General features: G+C 42.0%; 1 pseudogene; it reads right to left on the bottom strand.

Annotated features, from left to right (window-relative positions):
* Nucleotides 1-577: 577 nt before the first annotated feature.
* Nucleotides 578-1,867, bottom strand: LOC136471781 (transcription factor MYB36-like; annotated as a pseudogene).
* Nucleotides 1,868-18,226: the final 16,359 nt, after the last annotated feature.

Below are 18,226 nucleotides of genomic sequence, written 5' to 3'. Positions count from 1 at the left end.
GTGGGTCATAGATGGACTGGACTCACACTCACACATGAAGATTCCTGGTCAGCATGCTGACACAGTGACGCCCGCACAACCGTCCGACACACGCGGTTCGTGCCTTCATGTTGAATGCATTGAGTATTCGAGAACGTTTTTTTTTCAACGTACGTACTTCAGGCCTGGTAGCCGTTTTTGAACGTACCTCCTCCTTATTCCTACATGCCAATGATATGGTACTAGTCTACTAGAGCATAATACGCACAGTCAAACTTTGATTTGGACACAAATTGCATAAATATGTAAGTTAATGCGTAAACAGTACAAATTTGGACAGAGACAAAAAAGCTATTGTTTGAGTCTTTTGAGAGGCTATGAAATTGACTATGTGGTTCCAGTAGGAACCAGCAGTTCTTGTTCCTTGTCTGTTCTTTGACAGAAACATGCCAAGCTAATAGCATTTCTTTAGAGCCTGGCAGGTATTTTTAAGTACATTTATTTATTTAATTTATCCCTTACATCTTACTAGGATTTTCTTACAAGATGCTTAGTCCAGTTTATGTAGTACGTAGATGTCACAAATCCAGAGCCAACTCTAGACAAATCCCTATATATCACCTCCCTAACTTAATTCACAGCTTCGTTCGTTCTTCACAGCTCAGTCAAATTAGGTCACTAGATGTCATAAACCGAGGCGTAGTCCAGGAACACCGTGTTGGTTTCAGGGGTGAAGTAGTCCCAGCAACCCACAGGCAACTTTCCTGCTGTCTGGTCATAGCTCCACCAGTCCACATCCACCTGCTGCGCACCGCCGCCGTCGACCATGCCGGCGGCCTTGTTCTCACCGTAGAGCAGTTCTTCAAGCTCGGCCTCCATGCTGATCATGTTGGAGTTCTCCGCGCTCGACGGCGAGGCGAGGCTGTTGTCTATGGCAGCAGCACCCTCCAGCTGCGCATTCATCATCAGGTGCTCGTTCAGCGAGCTGGACGACTGCCCTTGTTCGGCTATTGTCACGCAGCTGCTGTTGCTGTTGAAGCTGTTGTTGCTCTGGGTACTAGCCCTGCTGCTGCAGCCGGGCCACATCAGGGGGTTGTGGTGGGCGCCCAGCAGCGGGTTCTGCAGCTGCATGCAGAGCTGGATCCTTTCCATGGCCGACGCACTCAGCGCCGCAGGTTCACCGTCGTTCATGTTCTCGCCTGTGGACGCTGCCTCGGTCCACGACAGCCGCGCTCTGGCGGTGGTGGTCCTTGCGCCGCCCCAGGAGCCTCTTCTTCAGCTTGGTGTTCCAGTAGTTCTTCACATCGTTGTCAGTCCTCCCCGGCAGCTGTGCGGCAATGATGGACCACCTGCCCATGATATGTTAACACACATGCTTAGCACTGCACTTCAGTTTCAGCATGCATGGAGTACATACATACAGTCTAGCTAGTTGTAAAGAAAAGGCTGGGAGTGGTTGACTGGGTCTGTATGTGTACCTGCTCCCTATGCTAATGTAGAGGCTGCAGATGATGCTGTCCTCCTCTGGGGTGAAATCGCCATGCTTTATGTTGGGCCTCAGGTAATTGAGCCACCTCAGCCTGCAGCTCTTCCCACACCTCTTCAGCCCTGCATGCAGTTTCATGAATCAGTTAATCATCGGTCACACACACATAAACACAGCTGAACAACTGGAATCGAGCTAAAACATGTCTGGCAATGCATGGCTAGATGGATGAGCAAGAGTTAATCAGTTCATCTTCACCACGTACCTATCTTGTGTGGCAGCGCAATCCAGTTGCCTCCCAGTGCCATGCTCCTCGATGTAGTTCTTGAGCATTGCATCCTCCTCCGGTGACCATGGCCCCTTCTTCACCGTCGCCTTGTCGCAGCAGGGTGCTCTCCCCATCTCCCTCTTTCTTTCTCTTCCCTGGTAGTCTCTCTCTCCCAACCTGTGTGTGTATGAGCAGGCAGGTGTGCTGGAGCTGCGCTGCGCCCAGGATTTATAGGAGCTGGCGAGAGGGCTTTAAAAAGTACGGATATGGTTTGACCTTGATGCTGACACAAGCTTTCGTTTCGGTGTACTTTGGAGATTGCCTTTTGTTTCCTTGGCCACCCTAGTATCCCTCTGCTATGCTGCATAAGAACATCAGAAAGGTGTAGTATGCATCCTGCTTTCTGAAACATGGATTGGTGTCTCAGCAACACTTTTCCTAAACACTTTCACTGAATATATTATCCTTGGTTATTAGTATTCAACGCAATTATTTCTTCACAAAATCATTCTAGCATATTGACAAATACACTAGGATTTAGGACAGGTGAGGAATGCACGAGCCACGATGAACAGTTAGTACTCTGCAATTCACCATAGCCTGACGACCAGTGCATAGAGATCAGCTTACGCTAGAACTAGGGTAGTGACTGGTGAGTCATGTAGTGTAGTCGACCAAGATTTCTAGGACACCACCTGTACTGTGCGTAACTGAGCCAACTACTGTGAACTTAGTTAAACTTGCGTAGGATTTAGGGTCTATCTAAGAATGAGAGCCTCTACTGAATCAATGGAACGTGTCAACGGATAAGAAGGCAGTGCAATCTCCATTGTTACTTCTTGTCTTCATCTAGCCATAGAATCACTGTGACTGATGGGATAAGCATGAAGGCCATTGACATGGGTAATCATTGGATTCAGATATGATGAAACCAGGGCTCGAAACAGAGGTAAATAATATCTGATCCAACTCAGATCCCTGAGGAATTTCCATATGATCCAACCCAGATCCTTGAAAAAAAAATAGATTTTAAATTTTGAAAGAAACTAGCTGATTTTGCTAAAATCCGGATAGTTTCCTTCTAGATCTCTGAATGCCCCTATCCTCACCTACAATGAAAATAAGACATGATTTCTTTTCATTTCAAGCAAAACACAATCTTATTTCAACACTGTGCTTTATTTAGAAAAGGGGGGAAATGTGCTGAATAATAATCTATAATTTTAACTTAACTACCTCCCAATTTAGAGAACATGCAAGATACTCTCTACGTTCCTAATTATAAGTCGCTTTGACTTTTTTGGTTCATACATTTTGCTATGTATATAGTCATATTATTACATCTAGATGCATAGCAAAATAGATGTACAAAAAAAAGTCAAAGCGACTTATAATTTGGAACGGAGGGAGTATACTACAGTGATATTCCAAACACTACTATGATCATTCCCAGTAGTCATCAGTCAACACCCTCATCACGCTCAATGGCCTGTCAATATAATTCCCAATCTGAATAATCTATCTATATTTCGGACTGTAGTACCGTGCATGCAAATTAAGTCTCCATACAACGTCATCAAGGTTCCTCTCAAACTGGTAAGAGAATGGCATCACCAATAATTCACGTAGCAGTACTTTGATAGCAAGCGTACTCCTACAATGCGGCGTACAGGCGTACAGCTAGCGTACGTAACACGGTCAGAATGACGAGTCCAATGCATGCAAGTCCTTCCCATTCAGTTATGGCTGTACTGCTGTGAACCCTAACTCATGGTGGACCATGCGGATGCGGATCGGAAGGAGATTCATCACTAAACCAATGCAACGTTGGGGGACCCCTTTGGCCTTTGCTAGTGCTAGCTAGGCTGACCTGCCAAAAAGTCCATGGGCAGTTGTAACTGACAATGCAGCAGCATCCTGAATGCATGGTGTCATCTGTTTTGACCCTCGGGACTTGTTCATCCCACAGCCGCGTGTGAGATCATTCTTTACACACACACATATATTTTTTTTGTCATGCCAATAATTCCATGTCCTGCTTATGGATGGATAAATATGACACGGGACCTGCACAAGGTCCTGTTAAAAATGAGATTTAATAGAATCGGATAGAGTTTCCCAAAAAAATTAGTATGAGTCCAGAGTTCTGCAGGAATCCTATGAAATTTCGTCGTTCCAAACCATTTTATGAGAGTGGTAAATAACAGTTGGCAATGAGGAATCAAGGGAATTTTTACATATTTACCATCATGGCGATGTGAGTGGTATAAGAAATACCATGTCAGTGACACAGTGTAAGATGTCATCCGTAATACTGGTAAATATGTAAATGCCCCGGTTACTGTTTGCACTTTTGTTTGCAAAAAAAAAAAGGGACCTTGCATCTTGGGGTGGTTGGTTTTTAGAGTGATTCTTAATATATTGTGATAATCCACATGTCGAATGTAGCTTGTGATAATGATGCCCATTCAGTTCAATTTTCTGAACATTCTAGCAATGCAAGAGAACAGTTTGATCAAGGTGGAAAAAGCAGCACCTAGAACGATCCACCCGGATCTGTTAGTCCTATATATAGAACAAAGGAAACCATGATTGTTACTTTGGAAACATGCTGACAAACCGATTTTATTTTTAAAAACTGGTCCTTAAGTTATACACGATATTTGAGTCTTGAATTGCTCACCGGTAAATAGGATTAAACGAAAACAGTATTTTTTAAAACTAGTTAACTTACTATCATACCCTTTGGTTCAGAATGCTAATCAGTCACATTTTCTAGTCTTCATCAGATACTTATTTTCCCTTTCCGTATTCTCAAGGACAGTACATGTACTGTACGTATACTCAAACATTTGAGCTACCAGCACTGGCTGCCTTGTTAATTGGAAGCACGTACACTTGTTCTGCATACATACCGTCTTGTCAGTATCTTCCTTGGTCAGAGCGAAGCAGGTCTGCGAAATTACATCCCAAAGAGTACACTTTTGACTTGCTTGCAGGATGAGAAGTGGTTGAAGCTTCCTTCACTGGCTATGATGTATATACAACACGATTCTGTATGATTGTATATACCTTGTCCAAATAATCAACCAGAAGCTAGCAATGAAGATAGATGAAGATCAAGATGCTAATAGCGATGTTTAATGATACACACCGGAGTAGATGCATGCGCTTACTACCATCAGGAATATAATGTAGCTTGCATGCATCTCAGTGGTGTTAGTTGCTCTTGCAGAAGTTAAGCGAGATGTATATCCAAGATGCTATCCTAAACAAAGTAGCATCAGTAAGCAAACTATGCCCTTGACACAACTACCAAAAGGTCAGACAGAAAGGAATCAATTAGTGACACATACCATTAAAATCCATGTTTAGGAAACAATTCTTAAAAATTCTAAGGTCAAGTTGCCACTGGGTTAGTAGCAAGGCATGGAGCATCACAACTCTGCCAGGTGCCTCCAAGCAGAAGATGGCTGTTTGATCTGACACCATGGAGTAGACTCACCTAAACAACTTACAAAATAAGGGCATTAGACCTTCACAAGTCGCTTGATCAGTGAAATTAAGTAATGCAGTGCCGCTTATTTGTTTAATGTTTCTTTAGATAAGGCGAGTTGACCACATTATTCAAGGATCTCTGGTGTAAGATAAAGCTATGTAGTGGTCTTGGTGTATGATCAAGTAAACTTGAAGAGCTTTAGTATCTGAGTGCAATTAACTTATTTTGTCCTATGAGGAATATTGTGCTCGTATATTAATTATTTCCACACCTTTTGACTAGTGTTTTTTTTGTTCATTCTTTAGTTGTGGGTGACAAAACGTAACTGTACGTACTTGCACCCGTGGATAGACCATGACATAATCCATGATTTATTCTGATGGAGTTTCTAAATTGATACCGTCGATGATATAGAAAAAGTGCCCACTGCACACTCCTTTAACAGCTGTTCTACACATCTCTCGGCAAGAACAAAGTAGTAGTTGCACGAGAGAATTGTAGTGTTGTATAAATATTTTATTTTTCTAAAATCAGAGTGTTGGAAAATCTATTTAAATTTTTTGAGTGTTAGGGGGTAATGTTATGGTACTTCCTTTACTTATTACGATGTAATATCTCAAACAAATTTGAGCCATAGATTTTTTTAGATTTTTTGAATTAATTAATTAATTAACCAAGGAAAATCAAAGGAAATATTATCAAATTCCCTTTTTGATTGAGGTGCATATGTGACAAAGGTTTAATGAATGATCCCACACTCTTTGCAGTATTCATAAAAAACGAAGAATAGGTATTCATCTCTATTAGACAATAATCTTTTATGGTCTTATCCAACTAGTTTTGAATTTCAGCCTTATATATTCTAAAGAATATTTCTAGCGGTGGGTTCGGAGTAAGTAAATATAACAGAACCTAACAACAACATCTGTCAAGAAAGTATTTTATCATGTTATGCGATTACAGCATTCATGTCACATATACCTAAGTTAATTAGTTCTAAAGGAGGTATACTTCTACCCTCAATTGTGGATTGGATTCCTAGGTTGCTTTGGTTGCACAGAAATACCACACTTGGAACTTTTAACATGTTTATATCGAGGAAATGAAAACATGTTACTTAATCTTTTAATAACATATAAGTTTGCATGACATAAACGTGAATGCCATATATCATTATTAAAATCATTATTACACAAGAAGAATGATCGTTTAGAATAGAAATATGGCACAAATTGCCTCGATCATAGACTTTCCAACAAAGCCACCAAACTTAGACATACTACTTTATTAGACTCAAACACTAATTTTGGACCACATTATAGTAGCAGTGACACTATAGAGATGTCCACTTCATCGAGGGCACATAGAGCAAGTCACTACATGAGTGTCTTGCCTCAAGTAATCTTTAGGCTTACCTTCCCTATGCCTCGAATTGCATCGGAAACTCCATTTCTCATCAAGATTGGCCTGCTGCTGCATCCCTAGAATGAAGTGAACGCAAACTGATCAACACAAATTTGAATGGTAGAACCTAAATCAATCCACTAACCATTTGATGGAGTTTCCATGACGGCCTAAGGTACATACCCTATGGTCGAGTTAACCATCACATTCCCTTTCGTTCACTTAATGTGACAAATCTTACCTTCTTTACCATAGAACTTATGGATTTTATGCCCATGGAATACATAGACATACCAAAGAAAGTCATACTTGTTCTTCATTTGCTTGGGATGTGGTTTTGTTCTAGTTTTGTGATGGATAATAGCTTCTCTTATTCTTTAGATATTTCCCCCTTTGGCCTTCTCAACAAGGATGATTTGCTTGGATGGCTTATTATTGGTCATCACAGGATCTTTTACATCTATAGCGGTAGACAACTCAGGGGATTCAGTTGCTTCTTTCATGAAGAGGCGATATTTAACTTATTGCCATCCTTATGGATATCGCCTTTCCAGGTACTAGCTTTAGACAGAAACCTATAAATTTGCCACTCGAAATAGTGAAACAGTAGATAACATTTGTGGAAGTTTAAACTGGTTAAGCCAGTTTCTGCTAGGTGATTTTCCCTAACTCAGCCTTTTCTTCATCCGACTCCAAATTGGATGTTGTATATATATTTTCTGATTGCCTCGGCGAGAGAAACACAATCGTAAAGTCAGTTATGCATTTTTAAAAAGTACAAAATCCTGGCTTAGCTGGTTTGGAAACTAAGGGGGCGTTTGGGACCTGTTCCACTCCACGTTTTTAGCTCCGCTCCATGATTTTTTAAGCCAAACAGGTTTAACTCTATGCACTGGGTTCGAGAAAAAAAGGTAGGAGTTATGAGAGCAACTAAAGGGGCACTACACAAACTCCAGGGTTTTTTTTGTGGAGCAGTCCCAAATGCACCATAAGCCTATTTCTGCTGGGAATTCTAGGATCAGCTCCTTTTGATATTTGCATGTGATCTTCCAGTTCCATCTTTGACTCCCCAATTACTTCTTGGACGTCAATAGAAGGTCTAGAATGAACTTCTAAACCCATACCTTGTTCTAGAGCATGTTGAGGTAGTCATTAGTGACTACATCTATGAACTCCAATTTTGAGTTGAAAAAGATAGGGATGATCCTAGCCCAGTCTAATTGATATGGACTTTCAACCGAAGTAGGATGGAGATACAGACAAAGGACTAGAAGATACTAACAAAGATTTTAGTTCGAGCAATGGAGGTAACTCAAACCAAGACCCTAAGAACTTGAAAAAAAAAAAAGAATAGGAGAACCAACGCCTCCTGGCAAGCAGGCTGGCGGGAATGTTCCCATGCTAGGCTGGCGTATGAAGCGGCAGCTCCAGGCCAAGCCCACGGTGGTACTGAGGCCCATTGGACAGACCGAGGCTACAATTTACAAAGGCCTGGCTCGCCAGTTAGCTCCTGTATAATGCCGGAATAAGATAGATAGGGGTTCCTACTACACAACACAGCCACACTCCTAAACCAGTAGCAGCTGCTGATACTTATACCTCATTTAAGGCCTCTACAATATAATATCCCCACATAACACTAGTGATTTTACTCATTTCAATTTAGCTTAGCACCTTCTCACTTAAAAAGCACCTCCTTGAGGCTTTGCTGGCTCCGCCTCTTGTTACAGAATGTTTGACAATGAAGGGCAACTTTTGGAAGTGTAATGGGTTAGTTGACTAAAAAAAGTTAAATTTGTGTTAGGCCCTTGCTGTAGAGAAGACCTTAGACTTTGTAGTTCTATGGGAAATTGTTCTCAAAATTTCCAAAAAAAATTCTTGTCGTTGGAAGGATTTCTCGTGGCATGCTAGTAGGAGTTAATCTCTAGTATGCTAGAGATGGTATGAGCTGTCTATGTAAAACTTTATTGACCTCCTGGGACACTGCTAAAACGTATTGTAACGAACTTTTTTCCTACCTTAATATAAAGATGTGTAAACCTTTTGCATGATTGAGAAAAAACTAATTAATAAAGAATCCTTACCTATTTTAATAGGTGGAGACTATAATATTATTCATGGGCCGCACAAAAAGAGCAATGCAATTTACAATGACAAATGGCTTTTCTTGTTTAACACAACTACATATGCGTGCAATCTGAGAGAGTTGGCACTTTAAGGTTGGCAGTGCACTTGGGCTAACAACCTTCAAGTGCTAACTAACGCCGTAGTACAAGCGCTATCCAAAGAGACCTCAGATCACACTACGTTATTCATTAACACAGGTGAAGCCTCTTCTGCTAATCACCGTCTTATATTTAAATTTGAACTGGATTGGTTGTTATAGGATGGTTTTTTTCGATGGGCAAGGCTATCTGCAAGAGGTTAATACAAAGCCATATTCCCACAGAAAGACGACATGCAAAAGTAAGACGTGTGCCTCAATACTTGATGGGTTGGGCAAAAAACATGAGTACTACGTACACAAAGAAGAAAAAGAATAACTATTAAATTAAACTAAAGAATAACTATTAAATTAACAAACTACATAAGCTAGCTATGAAAGCAGAGTCAACTACATTAGATAAAAATGAGTCAAATCGCAATTTTTTTTCCAAGGGCGTGGCTAGCGGCAGGACATTCGGACGGACGGGAGCATCCGGACTGCCCGTGCAGCCCGCCTCGCTTCGACTCGCACGCACACCCCGCCCTCGACGCTGCACCCGCCGCTCCTTGCGTCCGGACGGCAGCGCAACCCGCCCCGTTCGCCTTGCCCCGCCTCGAACGCGCACCCTGCCCCCATCGCTGCGCCCCGCTCCTTCCCCCTGACCCCCTCCTCTCTCTCTGCTTGGGCAGGACCCAAAAACCATCCCCCAGCTCGTTGCGCTCCTGTCCACCAGTCCCTAGCTCGTTGCGCCCCATCTCCCAACGTCCGGACCGTGCGCCCATCACTCACCGTGCTCCCATGAAACACTTGCAACATGAAACACTTGGATACAATATATGTCTGACACAGATAAAACATTTGAAACACACTATTGCAACATATGTGTAAAATATATGCAACATTTAGATAAAACACTTATAACATGTGTGTGAAATATATGCAACATCGAGATAAAACACTTGCTGCAATGTACTTCTGAAATATATGAAACATTTTAAATAAACGCTTGCAACATACCTATAAAAACACCCCAATCTACTCTTGCAACATCCATATGTAACAATTGCAACATACCTCTGAAACATCTGAAACACTTGAAACATACATTTGCAACATAGGGGAGGGGAAGGCCGGGGCCGGTCGAGTCCGGTCGTCGGGGTGGGATCCGACGGCAAGCGGCGGCATGCGCGAGCACCACCAGCATCATCACCAGCGGCGGCGCATGAGCACCACCAACATTGGCCTTGGCTAGGCCGGACGGGCGCCGCACGCTAAGAGAGGGAGCGGGCGGCACGGCGCACGACCGAAGCGAGGTACGTGTGGGGCGCGTGACGGGCGGGAGAGAGGAGCAAGGAGCGAGCGTTGCAGGTGGGGCGTGCGATGGGCGGGAGCTAGGAGCAAGCAAGCGAACAGCGTGGGGCGCGCGGTGCGAGAAGGCCACAGTAGCGAGCGGAGTGAGGCGCGGCGTCCAGATGGGACGGACGCCCATGACCAGGCATTACCGTTTTCTCAATGGGCATCTAGTAGAGCTTTTATGAGAAGAAGAATTAAAATGGTACAAACATGGTAAAAGAAAAACCTTGTTGGAAGGAGATGCTAATGCAAAAGATATTCAATTAGTGGCCAATGGAAAACACAAAGAAAACTCGTTCCTTTCAGTTGGAACAAGTGAGAGAGTGGTCACTAGGGATGCTAAACTTGAAAGTATATCGCAAGATATTACAAAAATTTGTTTGGACCTCCAAACAATAACTTAATGTCTATGGATGAGTCATAGCGGAACGTTATTCCTTAGGTTTCAGCCTCAACCTAAGAAAATGATATGTTAGCAGCCAATTATTTGATGAAGAGGTAAAAGAGGCACTCTTTCAAATGAAGCATAATACTGCTCCAGGCCCAGGTGGCTTCCCACGAGAATTCTATCATGTTTTCTCGATAATAAGTCAAGATGACCTAATGGCTCTGTTTTAGGAATGCACATATAGAAGAGCAACTCCAGCAGATCACCTAAACAGATTACCTATCCTAAATTTAGGTAGTGGAGGCCAAAAAGACACACTCCAGCAGGCTACCTATCAGACTACCTAAATCTGTTGGTCCAACAAATTCCCCCTCCCACTACCTATTCGTGTTAGCCCAACAAATCAGCCTACCTATTTTCGTCTGTTTCCTCTCCATGCCCGACCATTTCTTCCCCACGCCTTCCGTCCGCCGCTGCCAGGGACCCGACGTGGTCCTCCCCGGCGGCGCCCCACCCTAGATCTGGCTGCCCCACGGCGGCTCTTCCCGGTGCGGCGTGGTAATCTCCGACGCGGTCTTCCTCCGGCGCGGTGTAGCCTTCCCCCGGCATGGCCGGCGCGGCCATCTCTGGTGCAGCCTCCCTAGGTGACCGGCGCGGTGCAGCCATGCCTAACACGGTCTTCCCCCGCGCGCGGCGCCCCCTTCCTCCGGCGTGGTCATCTCAGGAGCGGCCATCTCCGGTGCGTCCGAACGCGGTCTTCCCCGGCGGCGCGGTGCAGCCTTCCCCGACGGTGCACGGCCATCTCCTCGCCACCGTAGAACAAGAGAGAGAGGATGACATCACGCCTCACATGTCATTCATTGTTAGAATGCATTTTGGTAGTCTGTTTGGGTAGTGTTGCCGGAGTTGAAAGCAAAAAAATGGGTAGTATAAAAATAGGTGGCTACCCAAAGAGATATTTAGGTAGTTAGGTAGCACGGCTGGAGTTGCTCTAATCCGAGGAAAGTAAAACAGCACAGACACAATTTTACACATATTTAAGTAAAGAATACATAATTAATTTTATTTTCAAAGATACATTTTAGGAAGCCAAAATACGGTTCACATTTTTGAACAGTACACTATACTATAATCAATGTGTAAATGATAAACTTCTCACTTTCCTCAACTCTATACTATTAATAATTGATAAGCAACACACGTTCGGCTATTGTGGTCATGGATATTGGACTGACGAATTTGAGGCGAGAGGAATACGTATTAAACCTGTAAATTTCGGAACAAAAATCAAAATTCAGACAGAAATAGTGGAATCTTCTCAGTGCCGTTCATCGTTTAAGACACAAGCCATAATATATTAGAACAAATGGGCTTGGCCCAATAAGAAATTCTGAATATTTTCAAGAAATCTCAAGGCCCATCGTTTAGTCTGCAAATAAGTGTCCTAAACATTTTAGATCTTGATCGCGGACAACACTGTATAAATAGCCTATCGGCCAACACCAAAACACATCAATTCGAGTTAGGGGTTTTGCTTCTTTATGCTGATGAAAACGGATCGGATACGAACGGATATCACTCATATTATATTTGTTTTCGTATTTCTGTTCGAATTCGGATTCGGACACGGATAGTGTTCGGATACATATACGAATACGGATTGACTCGGTTACGGATACGAATAATGAGTATCGAATACGGTATGAATCGGATTCGGAGAAGGTCGGATACAAATATCTATTCGGATATTGAGTAAAAGCAGCATATATATATATATATATATATATATATATATATATATATATATATATATATATATATATATATATATATATATATCATAGGTGCGCAAACCATTACACGACTCTATGAGTCCATAATCCATCTAGATTAAGTCGAAAGACTAAAGAGTAAAGCAACAAATAAGATAAAGATACATATACATCATACATCAAACATCATACAAGCACCAATCTTCGCGGCATGAGTAGAAATAACCAAGCTCATGGCTTCATGGGTCTCATGGTCATGGGTATGGACATAGTCATGGCTCATGGGTCATTTGCATTGAGAACTTCACCCATATCAGCATTTGCATTGGCGGCACCTTTGCCGATCTGAGGATCCTGAAATTGGCCTAGCTCATGGTTGTAGTGGTGCATTCTTCTCAAGTGGTGCCAAAAGTGCATAGTTCCACGCCAAGGTTCAGCACGAGCCTTGTTATTGCACCTATTGCATTTCGCCCAACGCTGTTCCTCTATGACACCGTCTTTTTCGTGTCTCTCCATGTACATAGTATAGTGTTCCCAAAGCCTTGACATTTGAAAAGCTATTCAAAATCCACAGAGGTGAAAAAACAAATGATTAAAGGTCATATCCGTAGATGCAAAACATAAATGGATTAAGGGTGGTGGCTGGTGGGTCATGGCCTCATGGGTGGACCAGTATACCTTCAAGGCTTCAACCTTAGTGATTGAGGGTGGTTGCAACCTGCAAGCTAGCAAGCGCCTTCAGCCCTTCAACCAGCGGCCGACGGCCAGGAAGCAAGCTAGCAAGTGCCTTCAGGCTTCGGCCCTTCAACCAGCGGGCAGTGACCAGGAAGCAAGCAGCCGTCCCAAGCAAATGGGAGTGGCGACCAGTGGCCGGCGGCCAGGAACAGGAAGCAAGCAGCCGGCGAGGAAGCAAGCAAATGGGAGTGACGGCTGGGGTGGGGACTGGGGAGAGGACTGAGCGGCTAGTGGATGGGAAGTGACCATGTGGGAACTTATATATGGGCCAGCTAGCTTAGCTAGGGTTATAGAGGAGGGCAAGAAGTAATATTTTGGTCCAATTCCAAAAATCATAATTCGAGACAAAAAAAAACAAAAATAAAATAAAAAATTATTGTTTGAGGCCCTAAACAAATTCAAATGAAAATATTGTAATCAACAAAGTTTCATAACTTTTTGGGATCTAAAACTTTCATTTTGGTTGTTTCTCCATCTGAGATTCTGAGGTCGTTTGAAAAATCCAAATTTTAAATTTGAGAAATTCAAACATAGTTTTTCTTGACAAGATGATTTTAAATAAAAAAGTTTTCAACTACAAAGTTTCATAAATTTATGAGATCTACAACTTTTATTTTAGTCATTTGTTCATTCGACATAGTGGTAGTAACATTATTCACGAATCTCACACATCTCTCTTATAGTTTATGAAACTACAAGAGAGAGATGTAAATTTTGTGAACAATGTTACTACCACAATCTCGGATGAACAAATGATCAAAATAAAAGTTGTAGATCTTGATGAGTTTTACAACTTTTATGTTCATGACTTTTTCAGCTGAAGTCATTTAATGTTTGAAAATGACGTTTGAAGTTGCTATTTTTTGAAATTCAAAATTTAAATAGATAGAATACAGTCACATGATAAGATGAACACAATAATAGCTATAAGAACACAATAAATTGATAGAACATGATTTTAGAAAAAAAATTATCAAATTTGAAGTTAGTATGAGGGAGAAAAATTAGTTACAAGTTTTAACTAAAGATTAAAAAGAGAAATAGGCGTTCTTTAACCATTTCGAAATTGAAATTCAAATAGCATTTTGAAGCACTAAATGATTTCAAATGAAAAAGTTGTAAACAACAAAGTTTCATAACTTTTCAAGATCTACAATTTTTATTTTGATCATTTCTCCATCCAAGGTCGTTTGAAAAAAAAAATCAAATTTTAGTGCCAATTTTTTATTATTTGGCATCTATTTTGGTCTTTCCTTTTTGTAGCAGTAAACAACACAGGCACACAGCGTAAGCACAACTTGAATTATTTAAAATAATCACAGCTTAGATTAAAAAAGATGGCAAGCATCACCGGATATTTTATATAAGCAACAACTTGGATTATTTAAAAAAAATCACAGCTTAGATTAAAAAAGACGGCAAGCATCACTGGGCATTTTATATATCACATATTCATATCACATCACACAATTCATTGGACTTAGCACAAGCATCACCCGACAGGTTCATTAGTCACATGCTCGAGTCAGTCACAAGCTCTTAGAGCCACATAACTTTTCACAGTGCAACCTACATATAGTGTCATACTCCAGAGATCACATCAAAAGACAAAAGAGTGCATCAGCCATAAAGGCAGCAACCAGCCGTCCATCTTCAATCTTCAATAGTCCAAATCCAACCGTCCATGTCATCCAAGTCGATGTCCTCATGGTCCTCGGCGTCGCCACTGCCTTCTTTAGTAGCCTGGTTCTTAGTCTCAGCCTACAAAATGTAGTGCAAATCAACACCTGGGGCCTAGAGGTAAAACAATATGTGCAGATCACATACTAACAATACTTTACTGAAAATAATAATTACAAACCTCATATGCTAGAGTGCTGACAGTATCACAAAAGTCTTTGAGAATTGATGCTATCTTATAGTTGCGATCTGAAAATGACATGGCCACGGAAAGTCATAAGTTAAAAAAATAAAGTTAAAGCTACAGGTTGTAACAAAGAACTCATGCTCAGCCATCACAAAGGGATATTCATGCATGACAATTGCTTGATAGAACTTTTTCAGGCTAACTTCAGGATCATATTTATAAGTTTCAATGATATCTTTACCTTCACTCTTTTCAACTTTAAGTTGCTGCTACCCTTTCTTTACATCGTGCTTTGCATTCACATGATTCCAAAGGACTGTTGTTCCCTTATTGGACTCACCACGAGTTTTGTAACTGCACTTCTTGCATTTCGCCCAAACTTGTACCTCTGTCGTTCCATCATCTCTCTTGTGTGTCACTGTGAGCTTGGTGTAAAAATCCCAAACCTTTGAGGTAGTCTTCTTTTGTCTCTTTGTAGAAGGCTCAACTCCCGCACTGCAAGTTCCATCTACTCCAGTCTCTTCCTCGGTAATGACAACATTTGCAGCACCTCCACCTCCAGCAACCGTGGTTGTTTCCTTCAATGCCAGAGTAGCAGGAGGTTGGGGGTTAGGTGCTGATTCACCTGTGCCAACCGGAGCAGTAGCAGGGGATGCTCCCGTGCTTGCACATACACTCTCATTTGCACTAGCAGCAGCCATCCTAAATCCAACATATTCAAAGAAAAAACCAACAATCGTGAGCCTGACATAAAAGCTTATGAAATCGAAACCCTACTGGGTAACTAACTAACTACCCTAGGATGGGTTGGAGGCTTGGAGCAGAGGAGAAGAGAGGCGTTACCTGATCTGTGGACTGTGGGTCTGTGGCAGTGGCTGGCCGAAGACAATGGACGACGACGGCACGACGCACAAGAGTACTTCACGGTAGCTTCATTCCTCCTCCTCTTGCTCTTGTGTCCACTCCTTCAGACACCGACCAACACACTGTAATAGAACCGACCAATTATATGAAATTAAGTAAGAAAATCATCCGCTAGAGCAGACGATTTAGCAAACTTAGGCCCGTATAACCCGGTAGTCCGTGAAATCACGAAGGATTTTAAACCAACTCACATCCCAGCCAAGATCGTAATAAGTTTAGCGGTCACCATCACATATTACATAAAAGTTCGCATCTCAGATACATCAGAGTTTAAACATAGTTATTACAAAACGAGTTCGAATAAAAGTAGCGGAAGCCATTTGTTCAAAACCACACACACTCACACGGAGTTCAAATACAGTGCCAGCTAATGATCATCTCCAACAAAAGCATCAGACGAGACATAAGGAATGACCATGCCCATGGTCCTAAGCATCACCCATCGCAGGATAAAGGCAGTTGATACAGTAGCCGTAATACATCTGCCTATCTGCAACAAGTGGGAATAAAACCCTGAGTACGAGAAGGTACTCAGCTAGACTTACCCGACATAACCGAAAATAAGTGACACCAAGGATTATGAAGGCTTTATAGTAGTGTAGCCGACTCATTTGCAAAAAGAAGCATTTTTAGCATTTCAAGAACCTTTCCAAAAGCATTATTGTCAAGTTAATTATTATTAACCTGTCGACTACATTTGCACCTATACTAGAGCAAACATGTGATTAAGCCAATAATGATAACCAATGATCATTAACAACTTCCATATTGTCATATTCATTATAATTGTCCAAGTGTTCCATCAACATTACTACGATGAAGTCACTCAAGTCAAGTGCTCACTATCCAGGAGCGATGGCGATTCGAATCGATTCCTAACCAGCTGGTGATTTATTCCTTACACAAATCTCACTCACCCGCTAAAGTGAGGTATTGATCACCGAGTCAACTATCCAGGAATCTCGAGTTTGCCAGGAACCACATGTACCCGGGGGTCGACCGACTGCACTTTGGTCTTATCATCTCGCCCCTGTGTCCTACCACACCTGCTCCGGCACAGTGCGCTGCGGGCAATCTACTCGGCCCGAATAATCTCCCAGCTTCGCGGTCGGAAGGTACTTTATCCAGCCAGCTAAATGTAAGGCATGCGTTCAACATGACTCGAGGCCCAACAACGGTCGGTCCTTAATCGACACAGACAGAAAGCACTACAGTTCAAAACTCTGTAAGTCTCCGTCCAGTCTCAACTTCATTTAACACTTAATTATACCATGACTTCATAGTCATCCAAGCAGATCCAGGTAACCACCTATAGCTCGAAGGTGATAGGAAATCACCCGACTTCTACCGGTCTAAGCCAGCTAAGCATTGACTCGACTGCGGATACCAGGGTAACAAGGATATAGTATAACAAAGGTAGACAAGGTATAATGCAGCAACGGTTGCAAACAACTCCTGAACGTGATGCATCAATTAAAGTAAAGCATTGAATTAATAATTGCAAACCGGGAGGAAATGCTCTGGGGCTTGCCTCTCTCGAAGGAGCTCGGGTGGAGATTGGGGCACTCTGGAAGTTCCTCAACGTCCTCCTCGTCGGATTCGGGCACTTCCTGCGGCTGCACCTCGAGCTGCTCCTCGGGCTCCTCGGGTATGACGACTGGGTTCTCGGTTTGCGATCCTGTATGATGCAATGTGCGTAAGTGCTTATGCAATCGGTGCATCGGATGAGATGAATACAATGGATATGCTTGAATGCAAGGTAGTCAACATCAGCCAAGAACCTATACTACAAGCACATGTCATCTACTGCATTCTCTTCTACTACTAATATGCTAAGTCAACATATCTTATTAAATGCTTCAAAGATACACCAAAGCTTTACTAATTTCTTAATCACACATAAAGCAACACTTGATTAAACCCTAATTAATAATAGGTTTGAATAGTAACATCTATTTTTATTGCTTAGAAAAATCTTAGAAAATTACCATAGCACAGTACTACCCTAAGTAGTCTACCATCAGAATTTCATGGTATTTGAATGAGTGGATTAGCCTACACAAAAATAACAAGCTATGGCATGATTATGAACATGAAAATACTTTGTACTGTGAAAAGTGTCAAACAACAGAGTTAGCATTTTTTCTATGTTCTACACAGCAAATAATCACTGTACAAAAATTATCACATGCATGTTTTATACAATCTTTGCTCTCTAGCAAAAATAACAAAAATCAGCCATTAAAGGTACTTGAACTACACCTCATACTTTTTCTACAGCAAATGCATGACACATATTTTTCCTAGGAAGTACATTACATAAGAAGATTAACAAACTTGGAAAT

Source organism: Miscanthus floridulus, chromosome 8, assembly GCF_019320115.1.
Source record: "Miscanthus floridulus cultivar M001 chromosome 8, ASM1932011v1, whole genome shotgun sequence".
NCBI classification, from domain to species: Eukaryota; Viridiplantae; Streptophyta; class Magnoliopsida; order Poales; family Poaceae; genus Miscanthus; species Miscanthus floridulus.
The sequence above is the reverse complement of the archived record's forward strand: the minus strand, read 5'-3'. Positions and strand labels throughout refer to the sequence as shown.